The sequence below is a fragment of the Chiroxiphia lanceolata genome, chromosome 1 (genome assembly GCF_009829145.1).
Source record: "Chiroxiphia lanceolata isolate bChiLan1 chromosome 1, bChiLan1.pri, whole genome shotgun sequence".
In the NCBI taxonomy this organism is placed as follows: domain Eukaryota; kingdom Metazoa; phylum Chordata; class Aves; order Passeriformes; family Pipridae; genus Chiroxiphia; species Chiroxiphia lanceolata.
In genome coordinates, this window is record NC_045637.1 from 128,867,207 (window position 1) to 128,893,529 (window position 26,323).

The window sequence follows — 26,323 nt, forward strand, 5'->3', positions numbered from 1 at the left end:
TCTTCTCACAGAGTATCCAGTGAGAGCTCAGCATGCCACAGAGGTGAACAGTGTGTGCAGGGACAGTTAATTCTTGTGTTACTGGCATATCAGTAGCTCAGTCAGAGTTCATTTAAATTTTTTTCAGCTACTGAACTGCTGCAGATGGTGAATATACAAGGGTGAGAAGTTATGTCAGAGTTGAAGTGTAGACTCTATCTATAGGTACATGCCTAGTCCCTGTACACTGATGGGCATGACTACAGTTATTCTCTGAAAATTTGAGTAGTCATTCCTTCTTGCGTGCACATATAGAATTTAAACATGTTTTGAAGTCCTTTACCTGAATATCTAGACTTCAGACCTCGACCCAATAAAGCACTTATGCATCTGTTTAACCAGGAGGGCAGTCCCATTAGTGTAGAGAGTGCCTGTACGGATATTTGCCTTCATAAGGCAGAACACAGAAAAATGTAGGCCAGCTCTGAAATCAAGCCCTTTATGTTAAAATAGATTTTATTAAAGCAATTATCAGTGAAATCTGACTTACAGAACCACTCAAGGGAGCTACAAAAAATTGGCTGCCGACATATGTTCTCTGTTAATGAAGACAGAGGAGTACTGTACTCAGCTTTTTGGAGATAGTTTTGGACAGTACATTAAAACAGTAGGTTGCCTATTAAAGATGGCTTCTTTTAAAACTGATAGGGACAATCTAAACCAATCAATTTCATTAAATCTGCTATGATTTTCACTGCTATTTAACATTTCAAGAGCTTCTTAATAAAATTTTGGGGTCTAGATAGAAATAGCAAATCCCACAAACTATTGTCTGTTTAGTGTATGGGGTTGAAAGGTAGAAGGGCCGGGTTAAAGTGATGTCTTTGTAACTACCAAAGCAACTCTCCACAGAGGAGAACAGGGACCTTTGACATCTGCATTCCTGATTTAACATACAAAAATAATCTGTATCATTAAGATCTTTCATCTCCTCAAACTGAAAAGAGATGTTTAAACAAATTCGATTTTAATGCAGAACAACAAATACATTTAAACCTTCTACAGTTGCTGTGAAATTGATTCGGCATCCTCCAGGCAACATTAAACTCCAGTAAAATTTTCATTCAGTAACACAATAAACATAATTGTACCTTATGAAGGACAAATGCATATTTAGGTTATGTGCATATGGTACTCTGTAGTCAGAGGCAAGTGACCTCTGCCTGCACTTTGTGCTGGCCAGAAGCCAGGAGTATATGATTAGTGTAGTGTTGAGCCAGAACCTACACTAATAAAGCTTCCTGATTGCAGGGGCTGTTATTTGGGCCTAGTTCCATACTGACAATGCTTGCATAGCTTCGTGTGTTGGTTCAGAGTATGGGTGTCATGAAATGAATATCCTGATCATCTCTGCTCATTGTGCATATCCATGAGCAGTCTCTTAGTATAAGAAATGGGTTCCTTTTTTGGATGAAAAGAAATGGGAAGATCTGATCTCAGAGTGTAGTGAAAGCAGGGCAACTGCTAAGGAGCATTCAGTTTACAGGCTTAGACTACAAGTAGTCTGAAGTAGAATCCCCTATAATGTGTACAGCATGGACATAGAGTCCTCAACACCAAGTGGTTTGCTCTGCAAGTCTGTTTATTTTCAGCCTCTCTCTTTGTTACCAGAGGCGCGGTCAGAGTGGTTCAGTACTCACAACTGGGTATACTTAGTCTCCTGTGGTTCATGGAAAGGGAAGAAAATCAATTTAAATCATCATTACATTGTAATGGAGAAATATAACGTAATGATGCAAGGCAAAATATATTTAAAGTAGCCCAGTAGTGTGGGCTTGGCTAGAGGAGGAAAACTCTAAATGCAGTTCAATATTTATTTGGGTTTTTTCCTGGTTTTCTGTTCTCTGTTACTTCTCAGATTGTCCTCAGTCCTTGGGGTTACAGAGATGGTTTTCTAGCCTGTGGAATAGACACTGAAAGCTACCTCCAGTGACACAGTACTTACCTTCTCAACTCTCCTTCATCAAGCCAGGTGTCTCAGTTTAATGAGATTGAAGTGTTTTGCTAAGGAGGATGAGTTATGATGTAGACCAAATTCCTCTCTCTAAGCAATTGCAAATCTGAAATTAAGATGCTCCAACTGAGGAAGTATGGAGAAAGAAAAAATAACAGCCCCTTATTAGAGGATATATGTGTATTGTCAGAACAATGAAAGAACACAAAAGTAACTAAACTAAACTAATCCTGTACCCAAAAAAGTCCCCTTCAAAAAGGAAACAGTTTGATACTTCCCGTCCTTTGGAGCAATTCTAACCATGATTGGCAGGGGACGCTGTTGGATCACTGGAGGAGCAGAGCCTGCAGTTGCGCGGTGTTGGTCAGCAGGGGGCGCTGTTGGGGGGCCCAGTACGTGAGAGAAGTCAAAAATGGAGGTCTTCCCTCCCCACATGGAAAGGGAAAGGGGGAAAAAAGGTTCTTCCCATGAAACTCAAGCTCTCTGCAGATGGCTGTGGATGGGAACTCCCCTTTTTCCCCAGTGAACATATGCCGCTGCCAACATGGGATGGGAGGAGGGAGTGGGCAACCTCCTCCCCAGAAAGTTCCTCTGCAGGTGGGTCAAGCCTCTCCGATGAAGCCCAAGCAGGTCCAGGCTGGGGACAGAACAGGGTGCAGGCAAGCCAGGGCTGGAAAACAGCCAGAGGACCAGGCCAAGAACAAAACAACTTCAGAGCCTTTGCCTGAGTTGAAGCAAAAGTGAAGTGTCCCCATTTCCGAGGAGAGAAGAAAAAGTCATCACCCCTCCCCACAGCCTTAGGAGGGCTGTCAGCTTGAAATGTAGGCCTGCGAGTTAGTGCTTTTGTGTAGATCAACCACCAAAGGCAAACCACCTCCCCCATTCAACATATTTCTTTTACAGTGAGACAGGGGAAAGAAAAATTCCCTGCTTGGTTTTTTAAAATAAGTAAACCTATGACACCAGGGAACAAAACTATGTCATTGTCATATGATATCAGCCAGCTCTACTAATGATACTCTTCATAATTATGAACTAATTATGAAGTAGAAAGTGTAGAAACGTATATCTTTAAGGCTTACAGAAACTTCAATCAAAAGGATATTCTGTGTTTCTAATAAAGATGTTTAAAGGATGGTCTTCACTACCTACATATATTTAGAAATAGTGACTGGGTACAAGTTGCTTGCTAGGGAAAAATCAGTCACAAAGAATAATATATTTAATTTGGTTCAGGCTCTGGCTTATAGCGGAACTAACATTGATTAGGTTGCTCAGCCTTGGTCAGTGAAGTTTTGAATATAATCAAGACTGGAGTTATGAAAGCTCTTCTTCAATTGTATTTTTTATTTTGATAGATATTCGCAGGTTTTTTTCTTATTTTATTGAAAATTTTAAACTTCCCCTGAACATAAAGATTGCTGTAATGAGGGCCAAGCTTTATATCTTTTTATTTTCTAGGACTTTTTACCATCTTGATGTTTCAACACTTAGGTAAAGCAATGTTAATGAAAGGATTTCCAGAGATTCTAGAACTGCCAAGTATTGTACAGAAAATCACAAAGTTTGTTAAAAGAATGTTATGAAGTTTGAAAACTCAAAAATCCCAAACTCTAGAAATGTCAAAATTAAGGCTGCATTACATTATCTTTAAATATTTACCTAAGACCTAATGCATCACTAACAGACATTGTATAAGACTTGTTCACTTCATGAATGTTGTGCCTGCCTAGCACTCAATCCTTATGTGCTTAATTATTATTACATTCATAACTCAAAATTCAGCTAATGCCTCATAAGCACTATGGATTTTACCTTCAGAAACCTCTTTTTTCCTGTTGGATATGCATACAAGGAAGGAAAGAAAAATGTTTTACTAATGAGAAAAATGAGGCAGAGAAGAATTTGGGCTATTTTTTTGTTTATTTTGGTGTGGTTTTTTTTTTTTTTTTTGCTTTGCTTTGCTTTGCTTTGCTTTGCTCTATTGTACAATTTGTACTCCTCATTTTATAGTCATGTAATGAATCCACTCCCTGCCCTGCTATACCTACCTACCCTAGGACTTGTACTTGGTACCTCATAACTAACAGTAAGCTTCCCCTCCTCCTGTCTGCATAGGCTATAAATATACTTAGAAAAAATGAGAGAGAAGCAAAGGGATGGAAGGAAAGTAAACAGTGAATCTTGTGTCTTTGGATACAATGTCCAGTGTCTTTATTTGGCACTGCAGTGGCTCTTACTTTATAGACTGAACGCTTACAGATGGACTAGCATCTGTGGCTCTCAAGACACAAGATAGAATCAGTCCAGTTACTCTAAAAATGATTGTTATTTTTTACTGATACTGGTTTTGTGTTGGCTTTTTTGTATTGTTTTTTTAATTTTTTTTTGTTTGTTTTGGTTTTTTGTTTTGGTTTTTGGGTTTTTTTCTATAGCAGTCTTGAATATACTTAGGCAAATTTAAAGAGAAAAAATAAGCTGGAAAATTTGTGTTTATTTATAAAAAACAAAACATCAAACAACAGTCAGTTTAAAAAAAGAAGCTATCAGTCCAACAGCTGTACAGCTACAAGAACCCAGGAGAAAGGAAAATTAAAAATAACTATTTTTTTAAAGAGCATTTCACTGCATTGAAAAAACCATGAACATTAAAAAATTTCCATTTTATCATGTACAAACTACACAAAAATTCTTTCCTCTAGAGAGCTGATGCAATCATTTGTTAACAAGTGTTTAAAACAGTTTAAAGCACATCAAAACATGAAAGCTTTCCTGGAAATAAAAACGCATCCTGTTCAGAATGGAACAAGTAGAGAAATTTAATTTTTATATCTTTATTAAACAAGTAATGCAGTTTTTGACATGGCATTTTACTGAACTGGGCTGCTCATAGGCTGATGTAAAGCATAGTTTTAATGTGAACAGACAAATTTATCCCCAGATTTCTACTCATTTTTAAGTGCCCTGATGACATACCAGACATCATTACATCTTGCGAATTGTAGTTATCCAGAAATTACATGGTTAGTCCTTCTTTTATACGAAGGAGTTCTTTTTCCTTAAATCAAGAATTGTCCATCAGATACAAGTAGAAATTGATTAACATCTATTAAAAAACTCCTAGTGATTAAGAAAATAATCTCTATACTTGTGTTGCATAGCTTGGGAAATATTGAATATTGGTAAACTTGAAGTAGAGATATTGATTTCATGTTTGAGTAAATTTCGTTGAAATAATTTAAGCAACCACTTTAAAAGCATACAAAAATGCCAACTTGATGTGATGTTTTCCTTAATAAGTCAAGTACATATTACATTATGTTGCGCATTTGTAAAGAACAAAACTGAAATATTAACTTCCTTTTCCCCAGCTCCAACATAGAGCCTCATCAAGCTGTCACCATCTGCTCAACATGTGAGATTTTTGGAACCATCTTAAGATAAGACTCAGGGTTATGTCACCAAACTGATAAGTTAGAAATAGAACAGTTTTATTTAAGGGAACATATAGCAGTTCAAAACCACAGAAGTTCCTGCCATTAATGTGTACATGTTACCTGCATCAACAACCAAGTGACAAGGCAGATCAGTTTCTTTACTCTAGTTGTCCTATAGGTCTTTTCCTTCTTGTCCAATAGGAAGCTTTTATCTACATGGAATTCTAAATATTCCATGAAATCTTTTTCTACTGGTAGAATGCCCTCTCAGCTCTCTGTCTGGCTTAGGGTTCTGATTTCTTACCACATGATGAACACTCTTGCTTCTAGAAAGTAAGCAAGCCTTTTCTCCTTGGACATCTTCTTATGATGACACCTTGGTTGAAGATCATTCTTATGGCACAGGTACATTTGATCAGAAACGCAGAGAAATTCCTGACCCTCCGGAATGCCTTCTGCTGAAGAGAATTATGACAGAGCCCAAGAGCAATTGATAGAGCAGCAGAAGGTGAAGCAGATGCAATGGAAGAAAAATGAACAGGTGTCTGGCACTAAGAGAAGCAGGCGTTAGTTTTTCTCTCTGTCTCGTGTCAAGAAGAGATAATGGTAATGCACAGCCTTGCCAAGAACATGTTGGTTACACAGTGTTTGTACAGTCACCTGCTCCATCTGAATATGAGCTTGTGAACTCACCTGACTGAAAACAACAGAAAAAAAGATGCGTTTTTTTACTGCGCCTGTTGAAATAATGAAAAACATTATAGAAAATTAATAAAATCCCCATGAGGGAATATCAATGTCCTTACAGCTTAAGTGAGATTTTTTAGTTGCTAACTTTCTATCTTTAATTCCTTAGTTTGGATGTGGACGTGAATATATGTATCTGAGAAAACTATTACACAGATTATTTTCATGATTTCCCTTTACAGTGAAGAAAGTGTTAAAATCAGCAATGACAAAACTAAGAAATATGCATTTCATGTATTTCATGTTACAAGACATGAAGTAGACAAACCCACTTATGCTACAGTGAGATATGTCCAGACAACTATTTAAGCACCTAATTAAATTCAGGTGGTAAAGGTAGAGAAGTTATAGCAAAGACTAAGTGGAAAGTTAATCAGCACTTTGTTTGTAGAGTAACTGACTGAGAGATGGTTTCTTTATTTCAAGAAAATTTGGATGGTCCAGAAATATGACCATAATATTCTCTCTCTGATTGTTAATATTGATTCCTTTCTTTTCTTAGCAAGTTTACATTTTTAAACAAATAACTCTTTTGAAAGGAAAAATAAAACTTTAAAGAAGTGCTAAAAAAATTTGAAAGCATGTATGAATCTGAAAACTGAGCAGAAAATTTGAAAAAAACCAATCATTTACCTGGTTAATTTGGGTTTAAAAGAAAATAAAAAAATGTTTTAAAAAAAAGTTTGTCAAGAAATGACTGATGAGATTTTGTTCTAGGATGAGATATTGTATCCGTGGTAAATTTCCTTCTTGATTTAGATGTACAGCAGATATTCCTAGGTAATATCTATATAAATATATATTTGTATAAAAATCTATACAAATACATGTATATCTGGCAGGACAATGAACATTTCAGGGTAAGGTAAATGCTTTAAAATAGGACTGATATCCAGAGCAGTGACTGTTGGCCTCATTTCACAGTGACAGTATCCAGCACTTTTGGCTCTAGCCTAAGATTCCTCAAAGCATTCATCAGCAGTTCGTGCTCCATCATTACAATGACAGAAGGTATATGAATAAAGTTAGTGGAAAAAAATGAAGATCTGATTTTAAACTTTGTTAGTTTTTGGCACAATGACACAACTTTCTGAATTCTGACTAATAGGCAGTAACAACATAGGTGTTGTAATATAGGAACTGGGGGAGAAGGGAGAGGGAACTTCCACAACTCACACGTGGAGCAGACGAATAGTGTTTCTTCCCACTGCATGATTCCCAACTCAATAGCTGGATATGTGCACATACTTCGGATCGTGTGCTAATGGCCTGTCCTGCCACAGCACCAGCCTTTTATAGGTATCTTCTTCACATAAGTAGCAGTCATCAAAATCTCCCTGCTCTGTTGATTAGCACGTGAACTGCATCTCCCCTTGCTGCATCACCCAAATTTTCCTGTCATTAAGCTTAGCCTAAATTTAAATTCACTAGCAATGGCTATGGATTTATAATAGCTTAAATGAAGCTGTAATTTGGTCTATTAACTTTGTACAGCTGACTAACAAGATATTTTTCTTTTCTGAGAAAAAAATTCATGCTATCCTGAACGAAATTGCAGCATCTGCCAACCATTTTTTAAAATACATACTGAAGTATATTTAACACATCATATGCTAGTGAATATTTTGTTAAACTCATTTTCAGAAGTAACAAGTCAGATTTGTACCTCCAGAAAGGAAGAATTGAGAAATGATAGTGTCTAATCTGTCATGTTTCTCCTCATCAGAAAAATATACAAACCAACAAAATATTCTGAGTTACTGGCATGGAGCTGAAAATGTTCAATGAACTACTTTTAAGAGGGAAACATGGTGGAATAAATTTATTATTAAAATAGTCAATACAGAAAGCCAGTACCCAAATTGACCAAAGACAAGATTTTACTTTAAAAAAAATATGGTACAGAGTTATATTTTCCTTTTGCATTTTAATAACCTAGAGTAAATACACTGAACCAGTGCACAGTGCTAACAAATTGAATGTATTACCTTTTTGTTAGCTTAAATTGTTTATTCACTATTTTTCTAGGCATTTTTGGAGTGAGGGAATGGGAATGTTGAAAAAGCTCAGCAGATCATTTTGTTCCTTTCTATTTTTTTTTCTTCTGGAAGAGTCTGGAGATTCAATCTATTTTTATCCTTTAAAAAATAAAAAACAACCACAGAAGAGGATGCATTTTCACATTTCACATCATCACCAAGAAATACAGAGCCCTGACAACCAAGATAAATGAACAACAAACCAAAAAGTAGTGGAGAAGGGTCAAATCCATTTGGCTTGTAGGCCACTGTGGAGAACGGTGGGTCACACAATCTTTTCTTTTGTTTCTGAAGGTACCAAGTGGAAAGTATAGAGGATAAATGCTTCCCTGATTTCAAAATAAAGAAAGACAAAGATAACAGAAAATAAGGGCTGGCTGTGCCAGGAAGTCACATCTAACACTTGTTAGTACCTGACAAGCCTGATTTGTTTGCTTAATCTCATAGGTTCAGGATAAGCAACAGATAGAACTTGTTTGTTGTTGGGTTTTTGTTTGGGGGTTTTTTTTGTCAAATTGTTTCTTCTTTCACAATCAAGTGCTGATTTCCATAGTTCCATCAAATTTTATTTGACCAAAAATCTCACTGCCAATGGTAAGACTGGGTATAGGGGTTGTGGGTTTTGGTCTTTTGTGTTCTTAGTTGTGTCAAAGGTGAGAGTATTCATGTTCAAGGCTCGCTCTTTTCCTCTCCTGTCTCATTTATGTCTCCTCTATCATGCTTCACAGTGCAAACAATTTCATTTTGACATTGTTACCACATTTAGGAAAAAATACTCTCTCCTCTTTTCCCTTCCAAAATGAGGATGCATATTTTCCCGATTGAGCAGAAAGTTGACAGTTGTCATATAATGGGAAAAAGGAAGCTGCAGTCTAAATGATAACACCAATTTGCTGCATCCGCTAGTCAGGGATATGATCATGAAGTCTTGGTCTCAGAATAGGAAAGATCAGAGAAGGAAAGAGCTACTGTTAGACAAGTGGGATAAATTAGTATGGAAGAATTAGTCAGTGATTAATATGTTTCAAGGGTTGTTTTTATACTGTTACAATTATAGATATATACTTATCTCCCCTTCCTGGCTTGCCTCTATTTATGGACAGTAAAAAGATGAAAGGGAACAGAGAGAGAAAATGGGATTTTTCGGAATGCTGATTGTGCAATCAAGCTAAATACATGGAGAAGTTTCAAACACCAGAAAAAAAAAAAGGAGGAAAGGAGGAAGTGAGCAATGTACAAAAGTCAGATTCTTCCTCAGAAATGAAAGTCTCCACCATGTTCCTTAAGGACTATTATAACTCCATCTATTCCTCTCTCTGAAGCAAGAAATACAATTACAGCACTAATAAAGTTTTCTCCTGACTGGCCATCATGCTAGGTTCTAGCATTGCTAACATATGTTATCTTCATTGTTTACATCATCACTGGGACAGCCTCCATTTAGGCTGATAGAACAAAACCGTCATTGCTGTAATAATACGTGAAAGTGTCTCACTTTGTCTTTCAAAATCTTTTTTCATTTTACTGTGCAGTGATCCAGTTCATGCAAATAATCTGGCTGCAAACCAATGATTAGTTTTCATCTTGATTTCTTTTCACCTTCCTTGATTTGGTTCATTGGATAAGTACACAAGCATTGTTATGATATGTGTGAACAGGTAGGACCGAGGCATTGAGAGAAAGACTGTTCATGGAGTTATGACATCATACCAAAATGACTGTCATAATGAGAAAAATATGATATTAGGTTGGATTAAAAAAATATGTATTACTAATGAAACTGTACCAATTGTTCTTCTGAGTATGTTGAAGTGCATACAGCCTACATTACAAATTATTTCATTTCAGGAAGATCACAACAGAAATAAATAATTTTCATATATTGAAAAATACCTATAATCAAATAATTAGATGCAAACCACCCTTCTCTTTACTTCTCTCTGTACTTTCCCTTTAGCAGAATGAATGCAGCGGTAATTCTGTTTTGGACATTGCTGTAAAGGTATCTCTATCGCCATTTCACCAAAATTCATCCTTCAGTCAAATGAATAGACAAAGTTCTGAATATTTTCTAGTATTGCAGGACAGCTAAACAGAGTATTACTCTTACCTGAATCAAAGACTCATAAACCAGTTTTGATTGGAAGGGATATGTGAGAGTTATTTTGTTCACTCACCTGTTGAAAGTAGGACTAATTAGATGACATTTCTCAGTGTTGTGTCCAGTCATGTTTTGAACATATCTCCAAGAATGCAGATTATACAACCACTCTGGGGAACCTATTCCAATAATTTCAAACTTTTTCCTAACAATTCCTTGGAATTTTCTTCAGTAGATATTATGTTCATAGTCTTTTATCATGTCACCATGAGCCATCAAGAAGAATCTGTTTGCATCTTCTCAATGTTTTCACATCAAATATAGACATAAATCAGACCTTCTTGCATCCTCTCTTCTTAAAAGTGAATAAACCCAATTATCTCAGCCTCTCCTTATATGCCATGTGTTTCAATGCCTTAATGATCTTGGTGGCCCTTTGCTGGAGTCACTCCACACTATGTCAATGTGTACTACTGAGGAGGCCCAAACTGGACAAACTAGACCAGATGAAAAATAATGATTTCCAGATTACTCTGTATACTTGGTGTTATTTTCCAAATTAGTTATTTCCATGTAAGAGATCTTGGCATCCCTGTGGGAATTCTCTGGCATGCATTCAAAGGCTGTTCAATTTAGTCAAAATAAACCGAAGCCAAAAACTAAACCAGAAAACGTTCCTGTGCCACAGCATTACTAATTACGGTGCACCTATATACTGAATCTTCCACTCTGATCTCATCACTCCCATTTCAGGAAGGTCATAATGAAACTTAAAAAAGCACAGAACAGGGCTGCAAGGATTATCAGGAGTATATAAAAATCTGTTTCCGTTCTAGAAACCTATTGTGTCTGGGACTCTTACAAATTTCCTTCTTGTTATTGGACAAATCTTACATTTTGTGTGCAAGAATGGCAAGAATGTATATTTGCATCCAGATAATTTTCTGGACATGGAAGTTTTCCTACCGTCACGTATGTTTGGGTTTTTTGTTTGCTTGGTTTGCGTTGGGTTTGTTTTTTTGGTTTGTATGTGTTTATGTGTGTGTGTGGGGGGGGGGGGTGTGGTTGTTTTGTTTGGTTTAGTTTTTTTGTTTATTTGGTATTTGATTTTTTAGGTATTTTGCTTTAGGTGGTGGTTTTACAGCGTCTCATCAGGAACCTGTACTCCAACATTAGGTATCCTTTCCTCTTCCAAGACTGCTAGGCTACTTTATCCTGGGTGCACAGTGAATGCATCAATTCATGTGGCTAGGCTTTGGAGAATTGTTTCGATCTCTGTACTTTTTCTTTTCATGCTGCGTGATAATTCATAGCAGGACAAAAGAGTGAGACAGGACGTGGTTATTCACATTTGCTTTCACTGGGTGCTGTAAATCACTCTTAAATCACTGCTTTAAGTTCTGCAGGCATGCACCTTCTTTCGGGCAGTTTAGTTTAATTTCCCTTATGCTTTTTATAAATAGTCTCTGAATGGAGCCTAATATTTGTCATGGATGCTTGAGTCAAATTTAAATAGAGAAATACTAAAATGAGTGTCTCCTTTTCCATCCAGTTTGACTTTTCTGCAGCTGCTGAAAAGCTGGTTGGGTCTGGAATAAATAATTTTCATGTGTTTCAAAGCTTCACAAGATTCTGACATCTGTGGTGAAAGAAGTATCAAAATTAGGCAAACCAAAACAAACCTAAACCCCAGCTGCAAATTTTCACATAGTTCTTTTTCTGTAGAGTGTCAAATTTGCTACCTCAAAGTCCAATTAGAGTTCATTTTCTATCCAGTCCTGCAGCTGGCAGAACTTGAGTGAATTTGCCAAACAGCTAATGAAGACTTTCACTGAAACAAATCTTGTTTAAACAGACACAGTTCAATGACTTTGTATGCTATTGCAAAGATAGGTATGAACTCCAGCTTTTTAGACATTTAGTAGTCCCTTGTTCTGGAGGCCTTTTCTAAGTGTCTGAAAAGGTTGGTCAGCTCAGGAAGGAGTGATATTTTTGAGGTGCTGTACAGTTTTTCCGAGAGGATTTAAACTCCTACAGAAAGTCACTATGAGACAAGTCTGAAATTATGAGATTAGTGATATGTGAAATGTGTGCTGGAAAAAGGATGAGAGTACAGAAGGAATGATATGACCTGAAGAGGCATTTTCCTTTGTTTTCAGGCAACTGAAAGGTACCAATCACTACTGTATGCTTTCATTGAGTCACATAAAACGCCCATATGTGCACGTAAGAAGGAGAGAAGTAGGAGTGGCTGTGAGGCACTGAGGGTCTATTTTGTCTGTGCTTCGTGTATTTTTTGCATAAGAGCACAGGAAGATTTTCCTTTGCCTTCACATTTGATAAAAGGTTCTGTTTTGATTTAGAGGTAGAAATATACAACCAAGCAAATGTAGAGGTCATAATTATATGTCTTTCCCTGGTATATTTGTTCTTCTATGGGTATAGAAACTACTAGATTTTTATAAAATGCAAGATATTTTTAATGAGAACATATCTATATTCCAGATATTTTCCCAGCATTTTAATTTAGGATCCCTTTATCTGATGATTTTTTATGACTGAAAACAGTGATGGTGAGACCAAACACTAATTAAAATTAAGCTGATCATTTCTGAGATGACCTTAAATCTCAGATAATCCAAGGGAAATTTGTTTAGAAAGTCTAGTCAGGAATGAGCTTGTACTGAGAGAGTTGGAGAAATAGAAAAGCACTACTTCAAAAGGAATTAATACCCTTGACCAAATAATGGGATGTGTACTCTAATAAGGAACTCCTTATTTACATGTTGTAGGAGCCATTAGAATTTTGGCATTCTTCATACTTGCTTTCTCCAGTTCTCGTTTTTTTCTATGCTGAATTTTACTTTTGAACTTAATGCCTCATAGTCTGCGTACTGCAACATATCATGAGGCCAGGAATAAAGAAATGAAAGAGAGATGCATTATCTAACCTCGGTGATGTTAATACATATCTTCTGTTGATATTTTTTGCACATTAAAAGTTCCTGTGTCCCTGTTCAAAGACTTGTATTTGTCTGATCTTGAAGTCCAAACTACTCTAAGCCTGCATTAGATAGGAAACCCACTTATAAATCCCATTTCTTGTAAGCACAAGACAAAGAGCTGGATGTCTGATGAATTTTAACCACAGAAATAAGACCTGAGAGATTCAGTGTGACTTCTGAATTGTTGAATAGGAAAAAGAAAGGTGCTTAATTAAAATCAGTGTTGTTGATTCTACCACAACATAAATTGTTCACTTGCATAAAATTCACCTGCTCTTTTTCAAAGTCAAAACATAATGCATTATTGATTTGTGACTGATATTTTTGAGAGTCCAGTTTGTGATATCCCAAGCCCTACCACAATCATCCTGCATCATCCTCCCATGTATATATTTTTCATGTAGTTTTGTTTCCATTTTACAATTATATGTGAACATAACTAACTTCATTATTTGGTCATGATAGTAGCACATTGAATATTCGGAAAACAGCAGCCATTCTAAAGGAAAAAAGAACATCACGGCAATGAGTAGTATACCCATTTTAAGAAATATCTGAATATTCATAAACTCAGAGCAAAAAGCATTGGAATAAAAAAAATAGATTCAAAAAAAATTATAAAACTGTAAGTTACTTCTCAGAAATGCATTAATCTCACCTTGTTACTTCTGAATTTTTCCCTGTCTGCTGTAGGTAGGGGTACAAAGTGGCTGATAGCTACAGTTTGAGATATAGACTGACACTTTCTTCTGCAGCAGTCATGAGTGAGTTATTCCAATCTGTGCTAGCACAGCTGGAAAATTTACCTTCACACGGCTGGAATTCCATTTCAGCCTGTCATGATACACTACACTGCATCTGTTTTTTCATAAGCTAGAGCATTGGTGCAATGCGTTCTCCAAGGTTTCTGCCATCACAAATAAGTCACTAAAGCCATCTATTAAAAGTGAGTTGAGACTGAAATGCTTTGATATTAAAATATAAATTATTTGGTAAAGAATCTCAGAGAACCCAGCTCTCTCAGGGTTAGAAAAGCTTACATAATAATATGATTTTATTTCATTTTTCTTCTAAGTTTTTACAACTACCTTTTTGCAGTTAATTTATAATGTTCCTGGACCAGGTGTACTTTAAGATTCTCTTTCTTAGTGCTTACCAATGGATGGACTGCCCTAGCTTTTATTTTCTTCAGTTCTGGGGAACTAAAAAGGACTAAAACATACACACCCTGATAATTTGTTGACATGAAGAATATTGACATGAAGAATTAGTTAATATGCATTATTCTTTCAAGAAGTCAGTAACAAAGAAACAGTGAGGCCTTGAAACTGGGCAAAACTCGAAGTCAGTATGCAAGTTAAGCTTCCAATAATTACCTCAGCTTCTGAATATGAAAACTAATTTCATTGAGACATTGACATTTCTTAAGTCCATGGAGAACTGCTATTATGTATGTGAATTCAAGTGGTAGCTTTCCTTTGTTTCTTTAGTGCAAAAGTTTAAAATATTAGTTAAAACTAAAGCTGTTCTCAGTATTGGTATTGGTACTGATGCAGCACAAAACAATTCTTTCATTTTACTCCTCTGTCTTTTTAAATGCTAAGCAGCAGACATAGTTGCTTTGTCTCATCCTGTAACCTTAATCTCACTTCCTCTCTCGATTGACCTTTGATTTTCTTTTCTAGTGTTACCTGTGACTGGTGCTGTGAAACATATTCTATAGTAAATCATACGTGTTCACAGCAGAGCTTAGTGAAAGGCACAGTTTGCATCCTGCGTGCCTTGAACCCAAGTCTCCTGTGGTCAAAATCTGTGTGTTGATCACAGTGTTGGTTTTGTAATACAGGTCGAAGCAGGAGGCATAGAAAGGAGCAGAAATAAGAGCAGGGCCACTTGTTTGCAGTTAGAGACCTGTAATATCAGCTTTTTTACCTTACCCCTTTAATGGTGATTCTTGTTGCTGTATGTGGCAGATTACAGACATGACTAACATTTTTTATGTATTTACTGACCTTTTTCTTCTTTAAATGGCCTACCCATACATTACATCTATTTAATATGAACTGGGATGTGGGTGTTAAAATGTTATTTACAATGTCCTTCTCTGTACATCATGGAATGAGCCACACCATTTCTGCACAAAGAAATGAGGTTTCACTTGTGTAGGCAGGTTACGGTAACTGTAGAATTGTTTGAATTTATAAATAGGAAAATGTATTATCCCGCTGTGGAAAATGCAAATACATTCAATAGCAGAAAAATTCTTTACAGTTTACAGAGGTTAGAATGCCAGGGATGGTGACCATCTGTACAGTAGGAAGTCTGTTTTTCACAGTTTCCCTCTGAGGTATTTAAAAAGAAGATTTTAAAAGTTCTGATTCCATGCAACTATTAGAGCATTCAAAACAATTTAGCACTGACTGGCTATGTTTTGCTTATAATTAAAGTAATAGATCCAGTGCGGTAGAATGCTGACTTCAAAGGTTTCATTATCTATCAACAGAGTGATATTTTTCAGGGACATTTCTGGGAAGTGTTAGAGGAGGCATTTCAAAATTTTGAGACACTGAATACGAAATTTACCTTACTTAAGTGTAGGCACCTAAATGATAGACTTTTAATCTGTGTAATCACTTTGGAAAGAGAGCGTCTCCAGAGAATAATCTGAAATCCCCCTTGCCTCTATTTTTAGTGATTTTTTTTGTCCATTCAAAAGTCTGTGGAGATAGCTCTCCTTAGCTGTCTCTACATTGTCTATACAGACATCCTAGGCCTCGAGCTTAGTATAGACAGTTAAATTGTAGGCAGCTGCATCTTGAAGATCTTTCAAATCCTATGTTCGTATAATTAAACTCTGGTCTGCCCTTCTAGAAATCAGTCCTCAAAGTCTCTCTTACGGAAAGTTTATTTTCTGAGGGCCTATAACTTTGAGCCTTCATGGAGAACAGGCTGCTCTTTCTTTTGCATCATATCTCACTTTTGTACCAGAGCTAGTACTGATGTGCAAATGTCTATCTCCTTTAGATAGAAGTGTGACTGTCAGTTTGCAAGTCTGTACATTGCTCAGTGTATAAAGAACGTCAAGGTTTAAAACCACTCTGCTCTTTTGCACGGAATATTTCAACAAAGTAGTAAATCATTATGTCTACAGGTAAATACTTTGTCAATTGCTACAGATTGCATAGTGAGAAAATTAATTCACCTTAGGAACATCAGCAGCCAGGTGGAACCAGCTTATGCCTTTTGGAAGAAGTATTTCTAAAATTATCTATTAATTATCAAAATTCTGAGCTACAGAAAACAGAGTTTCAGTTTACTCTGAAAAAAAGTTATATCAAAATAAGGACATAGGGGAAGAAAAAACCCCAGAACTTTAAGGACTTTAAGGACTTTAAGATATGCTGATGAAAAAGACTTTAAAAAGGTAGGTACTATATAATTATTGTAACAAATTGTTCATTCTGGGTTTACTAGGTGAAAAATTCACTACGAAGAAAAATATCTATGATCTAGTTCTGTTCATGGGTACATGTGCAGATGTCTATCTTCACTTCAAAGGAAGTAATGCACACATACATATAGGTAAAATTTTGCCCTAAATTATTGATTTCTATAAAAGCTCTTACTGTACTGTGAGCAAACTGTGCACAAATAATATGTTCTCTGCAATGGCAAGTGCCATCCAGTATCAACATGTACATCCCTTTCTCTCAGTGAAAGCTATAGATAGCAAGCATCTCTGAGATTAAGGTCATGCTACCTAAATATTTAAGGGAAAGATCACAAGGCAGACGTAAGAAAGAGGCACTCTCTTTCAGATGGATCTCAGGACCAAAAAGTTCTCAGAACTAGAAGCTGATCTTTCTCCATTGAATATGCAGGCAGCTTCTATCTTCTAACTGAAGTCCCTCTTTACACCTGCTAAACTTTCAGAGGAAGAGTTCGAAGTCATGGACCCCACCCATAAGTGTAATGCATCCTTAAATATTGTGATGTGTGCAATTAGTCACTGAACTCAGACCTATGGACCACTCAGCAAGAGAGGGGGGAATGATGACATTTCTTCTGTGTGAGTTCTCTAAGTTTTCTCCTTGACCTGTTTTCATTATTGCTGAATGAGGAATGCCTGACCTGAGTCACACTGTTCTTGTTCAGAATATGCTTGTAAAACAGTCAGTTCTGTAATAAGAAGACTGCTTCCAACTTGTAAAATCAGAGAAGGCACTGCAAGTGTTTCCATGCTCTTCAGTCCCCTTCTGACTCCGTGTTTCTGTGTCATGGTGAAGATAAGTGTTCATCTTTGCCTAAATATGTGACCTTATTAATTGGAATTTCCCTTGGTTTTTTAAAATGTACATTTTTATCTGTTTTACAGGGTCTCTGTAGTATACAACATGTACTCTGAATTTCATGAATGGTTTTCTGAAAATTTAAGTTTTGAGAAGAGGAGAATGAAAGAGGCAAACACTATATGTATACATGCGTACATGCAATGAAAAAGATGAAAATTAAAATTTTTGGATCTTCAACCCATCAGATCCCATTTTATACAACTGCTTTTTGATTCAAAGCACAGTTTTAAATTACATTGCCTCAAAAATATTGTTAAAATAATTTAAATTATGAATTGCTTGAAGGTACATTTAGATGGCAGAGTGCGAACAGTTAAATTTCCTCACCCACAGTCTTAATGTAACACAATAGGTTCTGGTCTACATTACATATGTAACTGTATAGGTATTTAAGTATTAAATTGTGATGTGATCTTATTAAGCTAAATATAGTAGGATCATATCAATATTTATCAGAAAATACACAAGAGTGGGTTTGTGGGGTTAGGAGCCAACACGGTTGTGCTGAGCACACAGAACTTAGAATCTACAGTTTGGTTGGACATGACAGTGTATAGAAGACCTCTAAAGGCCTCTTGTCATGCTGGTGATATTAAAAATCTCTTGGTCTTTTCTCTAAGGACAGGATGTTACCATTTAAAAAAAAATTTCAATGCATATAATTGCTGTATGTTTAGTTTTACATTACCTTGTTTCTTTGGATACATCACTTTCCCTAACCAGCAGGTGAATAAACATGGGCTGTGTACTGCAGAAAGTAAAGGTACAGCAGTGTAGTGAAATCTCCTCCAACGTTTCTTCCTTCTGTGCTGAAAGAAATCTGAAGGCGTCTTGATGGTAAACTGCTTTCCTGATCTCCATAAAAAGTTACAACAGAATTTTAGTGTATAATCCTCTCAGCATATTTGGGTGCTCTCTCAGTTTGGGAACACATACATTTTCAAAATGCCAGCCTATCTTCAGATTGAACCATATCAATCAGCTGAGTTGAAATCGTAGGTCTTGTTCTGCAAACTGAAAAATACAACTTGTCAGATCATTCTTTTCAGAGTTCAGAAAAACCTTCAGAAAATCTTTTCTTTTAACAAAGATTTATACAAATATTTTCTTTTATTAAAGAACAAGGAATCTAAGTTATAGTTCTCCTCTTTAGTTTTAAATATAAAAAAATCTTTAAGATTTCAGAGTAAACTAAGCTTATGACATTTCTAGAAACGCTTTTCCTTCTCACACATTTGGTATTAATACTGAATGATGCAGTGATTTATTTCCAAAGACTCTGTGAATATGAAAGCTTAACAGTTCATAGTAATTATAGATCAATGTGATTTACAATAAAGACTTGGCATTACGATCTTGGCTAGCACATAGTAACGCATAATTGTAACATGCACTTATTCAATTCAGTGTCTTTGTCATTTGTATTTCATACTCTAGAGAGATTTCAAAATGAAATAAAAGATGACACTAAAACATGAGGTACTTCAACATATGTTTCATTTTGAAAGTGTCTAAGCAGATGAACCAAAACCAAAAAGAACTGTCTTTACAGCACGAAGCCATTATCATTTCCTTTTTTGATTTCTACAACGAAAAGTCATGTAAGTAGCAGTAAATCCTACATGTTTGACTACACTAGCTAATTAGGCAATAATTATGCCATGGCATTTTGACAGACTTGCTGGTGCTCCATTAATGTGCATTTCAGATTTAGTACACAGAATGGTGCATTATTTCTTTTCATTTGTTGCTTTTGATAAGTTATGTAGTTATTTTCTACAATAAATAAATCAGCCCCAGTTGATAGATGATATAGAAAGTTTCTTTGCTTAATTAGCTTTGAAAAGTGTAGACAAAACTCTGGCTATTGATTCAGATTAAACTTCCTCCAGCATCGGTAACCGTTCCTCCAGGGTTGATATTTTAGAGGTTTATTTAATTTGGAATTGTCAGAAACTATTTGTCTGACACTCCTTTACACAAATTCAGGGACAAATGGACAGTAGAAATAAATAACAGAAGCTGTGGTTTACATTTGACATTCCCTTATCAGAGTTTTTTGGACATTGTGTCTTCCCTTCAAATGCTCCATCTTTATATAATCAGTAACAGAGGGTGTGTTGTAAAGTTATAAACTTATCTTCCCTTCTACTGCACTCTGGTGAGTATCCACCTGGAGTGCTGTATCCAGCTCTGAGGCCCCTACCATAAGAATGATATGGACCTGTTGGAGCAAGGCCAGAGGAGGCCACCAAGATGATCAGAAGGCTGAAGCACCTCTCCTATGAACACAAGAGACCTGAGGTTGTTCAGCCTGGAGAAGAGAAGGCTCCAGGGAGACGTTAAAACACCTTGTGATACCTAAAGTGAACCTACAAGAAAGCTGGAGAGGGATTTTTTACAAGGGCATGTAGTGACAGGACGATGTATGGGTATCTGAAGAACAACTGGTCTTACTATAAAGGCTGAGGCAAAGAAGGTATAAAGTGCCTCAGCCTCTTCCTCATCCTTTGTTTCCTCCTGCATCCACTAAAGGATGGAGATTCTCCTTAGCCCTGCTTTTATTGATTATGTAGTTATAGAAAAATTTTTATTGTCCAGACAAAGCTACAGTTGAGCTTTGTCCCTTCTAATTTTCCTCCTGCATAACCTCATGACATCCTTGTAGTCCTCCTGAGTTTCCCACCCCTTCTTCCAAAGGTCATAAAATCTTCTGTTTTTCCAAAGTTCCAGAAAAATTTCTCTGTTCAGTTGAGCTGGTCATCTTCACTGCTGGCTTATCTTCGTTAACTTTGAACAGCTGTATTCCATTAATTTTCTGCTTTAAACATTATGTCAAAATAGTTCACATACATAAGCAGAAGGCAATTTATTTTAAAATTGTAAAGCACTGAAGAAACTGTTTTAATAAATTTTTCTCTTTATTTAATTACTACCACAACGTGTTACTGGAAATTGTAAGTGAAATATTATTATGCATTAAGCGGCAGTTACATTTTACAAGACAATTTCTAATTTAACATTTTAAAAAATCACTATAGCCTGTTATTTAAATTACATTCTGAGAAATTATAGATTTTTATGAGATTTTATGAGCAGCTTTCCAATAAAATTTTATCAAAGGTGGAGTCATAACATTTGAATAAGTTCATATTATGTGTAGTTAATATGGTGCTTGCTGTTTAACTTTAACATTTAACATATTTAATCTAAACAAAGAAGAGAGCAATATATATACATATATAATTATAACCTGTTTTTGTAACAGAATTCCCTATGTATATTAATTTTTTTAGCCAAATATACAGCAAAATAATTACAATTAATCATGCTATTTAGGAATGCCAGAATTTAAGATATATATTGTTAATCTGCTCTTTTTTCATATTATTATCCCGTAGCTTGGATTTCTAGAAAGTTAATTAATTTCTATAAAAAAACAGTGTAAACATTCACTATAGCAAAATATTTCTGTCTTCAAATCATGCTTTAGGCATTTTTCATTTGCAAATGCTGATTTGCATCAACAGTGAGACTACAGATGCAAAGGAATTCAAAAGCTACAGCCTTATTTTTGCATGTAACCCCAAGAATATGACATAAATCTAAAAATGCATAAGTTATTCAGCTCTGGCTGCAGAGTTTTGAAGAACAGGTAAATATACACATTTGTCACTCAACAATCCTAGGAATCATTTTGCTACACTAAGAAAAAAATTGATCTCACCTAATTTTGTAGCTGTTGAATTTAAAATAGCTAGTTGAGTTACCTCTGTATGCAGCTGGAGAATGAGGAAACATCATGAAACAAGGATGTGCATCTGTGTGTGTGTGTAAGTGAGAAAACAGAAATACTCTTTTTCTGTGAAGTGAATATCTTTAATGAAGACTGGCAAATTAGTTTTATCAAACTGGGAAAATTTAAGATAACTAGTCTGTAGTCAAAACAGTCATCTGGGAGATAATCAGATGAAAAGCTACCCTCAGTGTGACGAACAGTGTTTTAGTTGAAAGAGTTAAGCTAGCAAAACACATGATAAAGATATAGTTATTAAAAAAACCCTTTTGATCATGTGGCTTAATATCAAGAAGAATTTAGAAAAGTTATACAACTTGATGTCTCTGTGCTGATAACTGCCATTCTAGAAGCATTATTTGTGGCAAGAGTAGACCAAGGCAGTAGGTACTGGTGGTGTATTAAGAAAGGGGTCAGATAAATTTTAGTAGAACAATCTATTGATGGCTATTAATCACTGGATGACAGGGAAAATATTCTCAGGAACCATCATCATATTTTAACTCTTTCTATACCTAAGCACCCATTACAGCTGTTACCAGAGATAGGTTAGAATGTTAGATGAACATCTTGGAAGAATTCTTTCAGCTACAGATTCAGATTCCTAACTTTGCATATCTCCAAATAGCTGTCTGCACTTCAGCTATGTGTTTAAGGTCCCGTTATAGTGAGTGGAGAGCTAGTAAAATGTTGCCTCAGAGCTTTTGGATTTTTTTAACTTTTGTAGATTTTAGTAGTTGTGTAGCAAATGTAGATTTTAATGTAGCTGTATTATATTCCCTACCCTGTAGCATAATAGTTATGCATACCCAACCCTGTTACCACATTTCATATCAATCCCTCTAAATTCTGTTAGCGTGTTTAGTCTTCCTTTCAAGGTAGAATTGTAGAAAAACACTCCTGTTTAAGGTCATAGCACCCTAAGCTTGGACCAGGAGATGTCACATGGACACAGTAACCTTCAAGTCTAGAACTTTGGAGGAGCTCCAAGGACTGTACATGCTATGAAGAAGATAAAGATGAGGAAGAAAGGGTCCCAAAGACCCCAGACTGAATTCCTGAAGGGGCATGTCAGGGGGCAGAACTGGGAGTGGATGATTCTGGGATTGGATGGACCTTATTATAAAATCATAGAACCACTGTCAGGGTGTGTGCGCTTGGTGTGTATTCCCCTGGCCTGAGGCCTCATTAGAGGAACCTTCTCTCTTTATCTTATCTTATGCACTAAATTGGCCTGGAGTATTTTTCTCTGCGGTCTCTTTAGGCAACACAAATAGTCTAGAGTACCATTTTTCTGACCTGCTCTCACTTTCAGTTGTAACAGTAGTTTGTTTTTTGCCAATACTTGCTGACAGATCATTTCCTGACCTCCCCGAAGCTATTATCTGTTTCTCTGTATTCTCAGGTTTTATTTGAAAGAAACTAAATCTCTAAACTGAAACTAAATCTGTGTTTGTGAAGTTTAGATGTGAATTGAATACAAGCAACACAACGGTATGTGGAGAAAGAATGAGATGACTCTGAGATGTAATACAGCCTTCCTCCTACATTCTTACAGAACAAAATATAGAGAAAAATTCATATTTAGCAGATGCCACCACTCTAAAATCTATAATTTCTTTACCTTTAATTAGGTGTTTTACATAGATGATAAAATTTTAATTCTCTACAGATTACAACCTTCTAGCTAATTTTCTGGAAAGATACCAGAAGCTAGTACAGCTTTAACAGTAAAGTTAGTTAATTTTCATCCAAGCTTGCCAAGGCCAAAGGTAAGGATCTTTGCAGGCCTCTAGTTGGAGCCAACTAAAGCCAAGAGGTAATGCAGTCATATTTTGAATGGACTTAGTGACAGTGAGTGACTATACTTCATCCTATTTCTCATCTTGTTTTTTTTAACTGTTGTCCTTTTTGCCTTGCTATACACTTATGTTGTTTTTCCATGAGATGCTTGCTGTTCCATTCCAGTGAAATGGGTAGTGTGAATGTACTAGATACAAAAATAGTGAAATAGTAGAGTAATACTATATACATGAATAAGACATTAATAACACCTCAGAGAAACATGAAATATATAGGTAGGAAACAATCCAAACTGTGAAATTTCTCTCTTTCACCATGTCTACAGTAACAAGGAATGTCTAGGTGCTTGTGTCAGCAAACATATTCATCCTACAGAGAGAGTTATTGCTTTCACAGTGAGATAGTTTTTCAGTGAGAGCAAAATAAAAGTTTATCTTCTGTAGAAGTGTCTTTTTGTTTTTCAGAGACAGAGTTTTCTAGAATAAATGCTACTGCCCTTCTGTTAAAGTCCATAACCACTAAATCTGTGTAACTGGAGATTCAGTGTCCTATCTCATCTCTTATCATTGGCCAGTTTTAATACCCTTTATCTCCCCAGAATATTTGTCAAGGACTTAGAAATCATCTTCAAGGTGCAAAGCAATGCATTGCTGAGGATCTTAAATGAGTGAATTTTTCCCTGCATAATTGAAATCAGAAGAAAATTACTCTTTTTATTATTATTATTTTAATAGCATTTCATTAACAAGTGCCTTTGGTTAATGAGTAGCAGTGGTAATCTACAATGACTGGGAGATTCCCTGTAATACTTTAGTGGAACACACAACATAGTGTCACTGCTTCAATGAAAAGCAAGATCTTCTTAGAACTTCTCCTATTGAGATTATTTCACCAGAATATCAGAGGTCATTTGTTTACTTGTGGCCATTTAACATGGGAAACTTATCAAGTTCTAATGGCCTTCTGAATCTAAGATGTTAACAGGTATGCCCTCCTACAAAAATTCCTCTTTGACTGAATCCTTCGAATTTGCACAAAAAATGGTCATTGAGAGTAACTGGATACAGGTCAGGCCTTGAAAAGTGTATTCAGTTTTTGCTAGTGTCATCTGTTATTCCAGATACCTCCAAATTTATTTAAAATGTTTTTCAAAGTACCACCATAGCCTTGTAATGTTTGCCAGATAAGGGGGAAAAATAGACTTTTTGCTGATTGTGGAAAAAAAATAAATCTTTTTTGGACTGTGCTTGAGTGGGAGTAGATAAAGAATCTCATTGTGTTAGATCCTCTGTTGAGAGCTTTGTCAATTTTAGATGCCAAAAAAACCATTGTGTGCATGAAAGCATTTCAACATTTAAAGTTAGATGGTAGGTTAGTTGGTGTCAAAAATAGAATAAGATCAGTCATGAGACCTGACTGGTGTCTGAATTCATCTGATCAAGTGTGGTAAACTACATCCAAGTTTGCCATCCCAATCGTCTAGAATTGTATTATCATGAAATGGGAGAAAGAACAACTTCTGCTCATCTCATCCTAAAGAAAATATCTGAAATACATAGAACTGATATAGACAAAATAGGTCAGATTAATTGAGCTTTGAGGCTAATTTTATGCTTTGACTTTTCAGAAGCATAGGGTGACCCATACAGATGTAGAAGTTAAAACCCTAAAAAGCTAAAATAGGTAAGATCAGTCCAACTCAGCCTTTCTGTCAAATCATAAACAAAGAACTTATAAGTGTTTCAGTCTCTTCATCTGACAACAGAGTGGATAATATTAAAGCACTCATACGCCCTGCCTGTTAACATTGGTTAATGCTATCCAAGGATTAGTTTCAACTTGATAGCTGGGTCTGTCACTGAACTTGAAAGATCTCACAAGTATAGGCTGCAGGGAAGTAATTATAATAGATATCTCCCTCCTGGGATATCTTATACCCCCATCTAGATCTTTCGAGTGAACCTTACAGCACACAGGAATTGGAGAAACACCACAGAGATCCGGATAGATCTCTAACATTTTTAATGCTCATTGACACCTTTATTGTAACCAAATGTAATGCTAAGTTCTTATTCTGGTTTTGTCAGGGGTAGACTTAATTTTAGTCATAGTAGCTTGTACAGTGCTGGTTTTGATTTGTGACCAAGACAGTGTTGATAGCACACCAGTGTTTTAACTATTGCTGAGCAGTGCAAGTGGATGCGAGTGGGATGGGGGCACAAGCTGGGAAGGGACACTACCAAGATAGCTGACTCCCACTGACAAAAGGAATATTCCACATCATATGGTGTTGTGCTCAGCAAAAAAAAAAATGGAGAAAGAAGGAGAAGACATTTGAAGTTATGACATTTGTCTTATCAAGAAACCATTACCCTCGATGCAGCTCTACTTTCCTGGAAACAAATCCACTCACAGCTTTTGCTTCACCTATTAACCTATCTGTATCACAATCCACAATTTTTTTCATTTTTACTTTTTATATGAATTATCAGATGTCTGGGGCTAAGATGTCTACCGAGTATAGCTCAAAATAGTTCTTAAAAGGCAAAAAGAAAAATTGGGAAAAGCTAGTGTTATGTCATACAAAGTTCTGTTAGGGACTTAGTTTTGTTGTTTTAAGAGGAAAATAATATGCTCAGCTAAAAAATACAATGTGGATTATATTTTTTTTTGCTTCTTAATAGCCTATCGCACTTGTTATTCTTTTCAAAGTATTTTTGATGTCTGTGGTTTGTCTAACTTCCTTCTTGAAAGGTTTAGCAAATATGTTAGTGTAAAAAATAACTGAAGTGTATATTTTCCTAACAAAAATGAATGTCCCACTTCCCACATTAAATAAGTATTATATAAAATATGCACATCTAACAAAATGTAGTAGAGTTTCCACCTGATACAGAAATACACCAATCCATACTCATTTCTTTTAGAAAAGCTTGAGAATACATATTAATCTTATCATATGTTCTAGGAAAGCTAAAAAACCTAGACTAGGATGGAAAGTTCACTGCCACGGTCCTCACAGAGAGAAATGATAAGGAAGAGTGTGCTGA

The 26,323-nt window shown here is 35.9% G+C and overlaps 1 long non-coding RNA gene across 1 annotated transcript in view; it reads left to right on the forward strand.

Moving 5' to 3' along the window:
* Positions 1-17,220: 17,220 nt before the first annotated feature.
* Positions 17,221-26,323, forward strand: part of LOC116796955 — a 43,955-nt gene continuing 34,852 nt past the window's right edge. The window contains exon 1 of the long non-coding RNA XR_004360546.1: positions 17,221-17,291. This is a non-coding gene — a long non-coding RNA (uncharacterized LOC116796955). The remainder of the gene's footprint in view (positions 17,292-26,323) is intronic.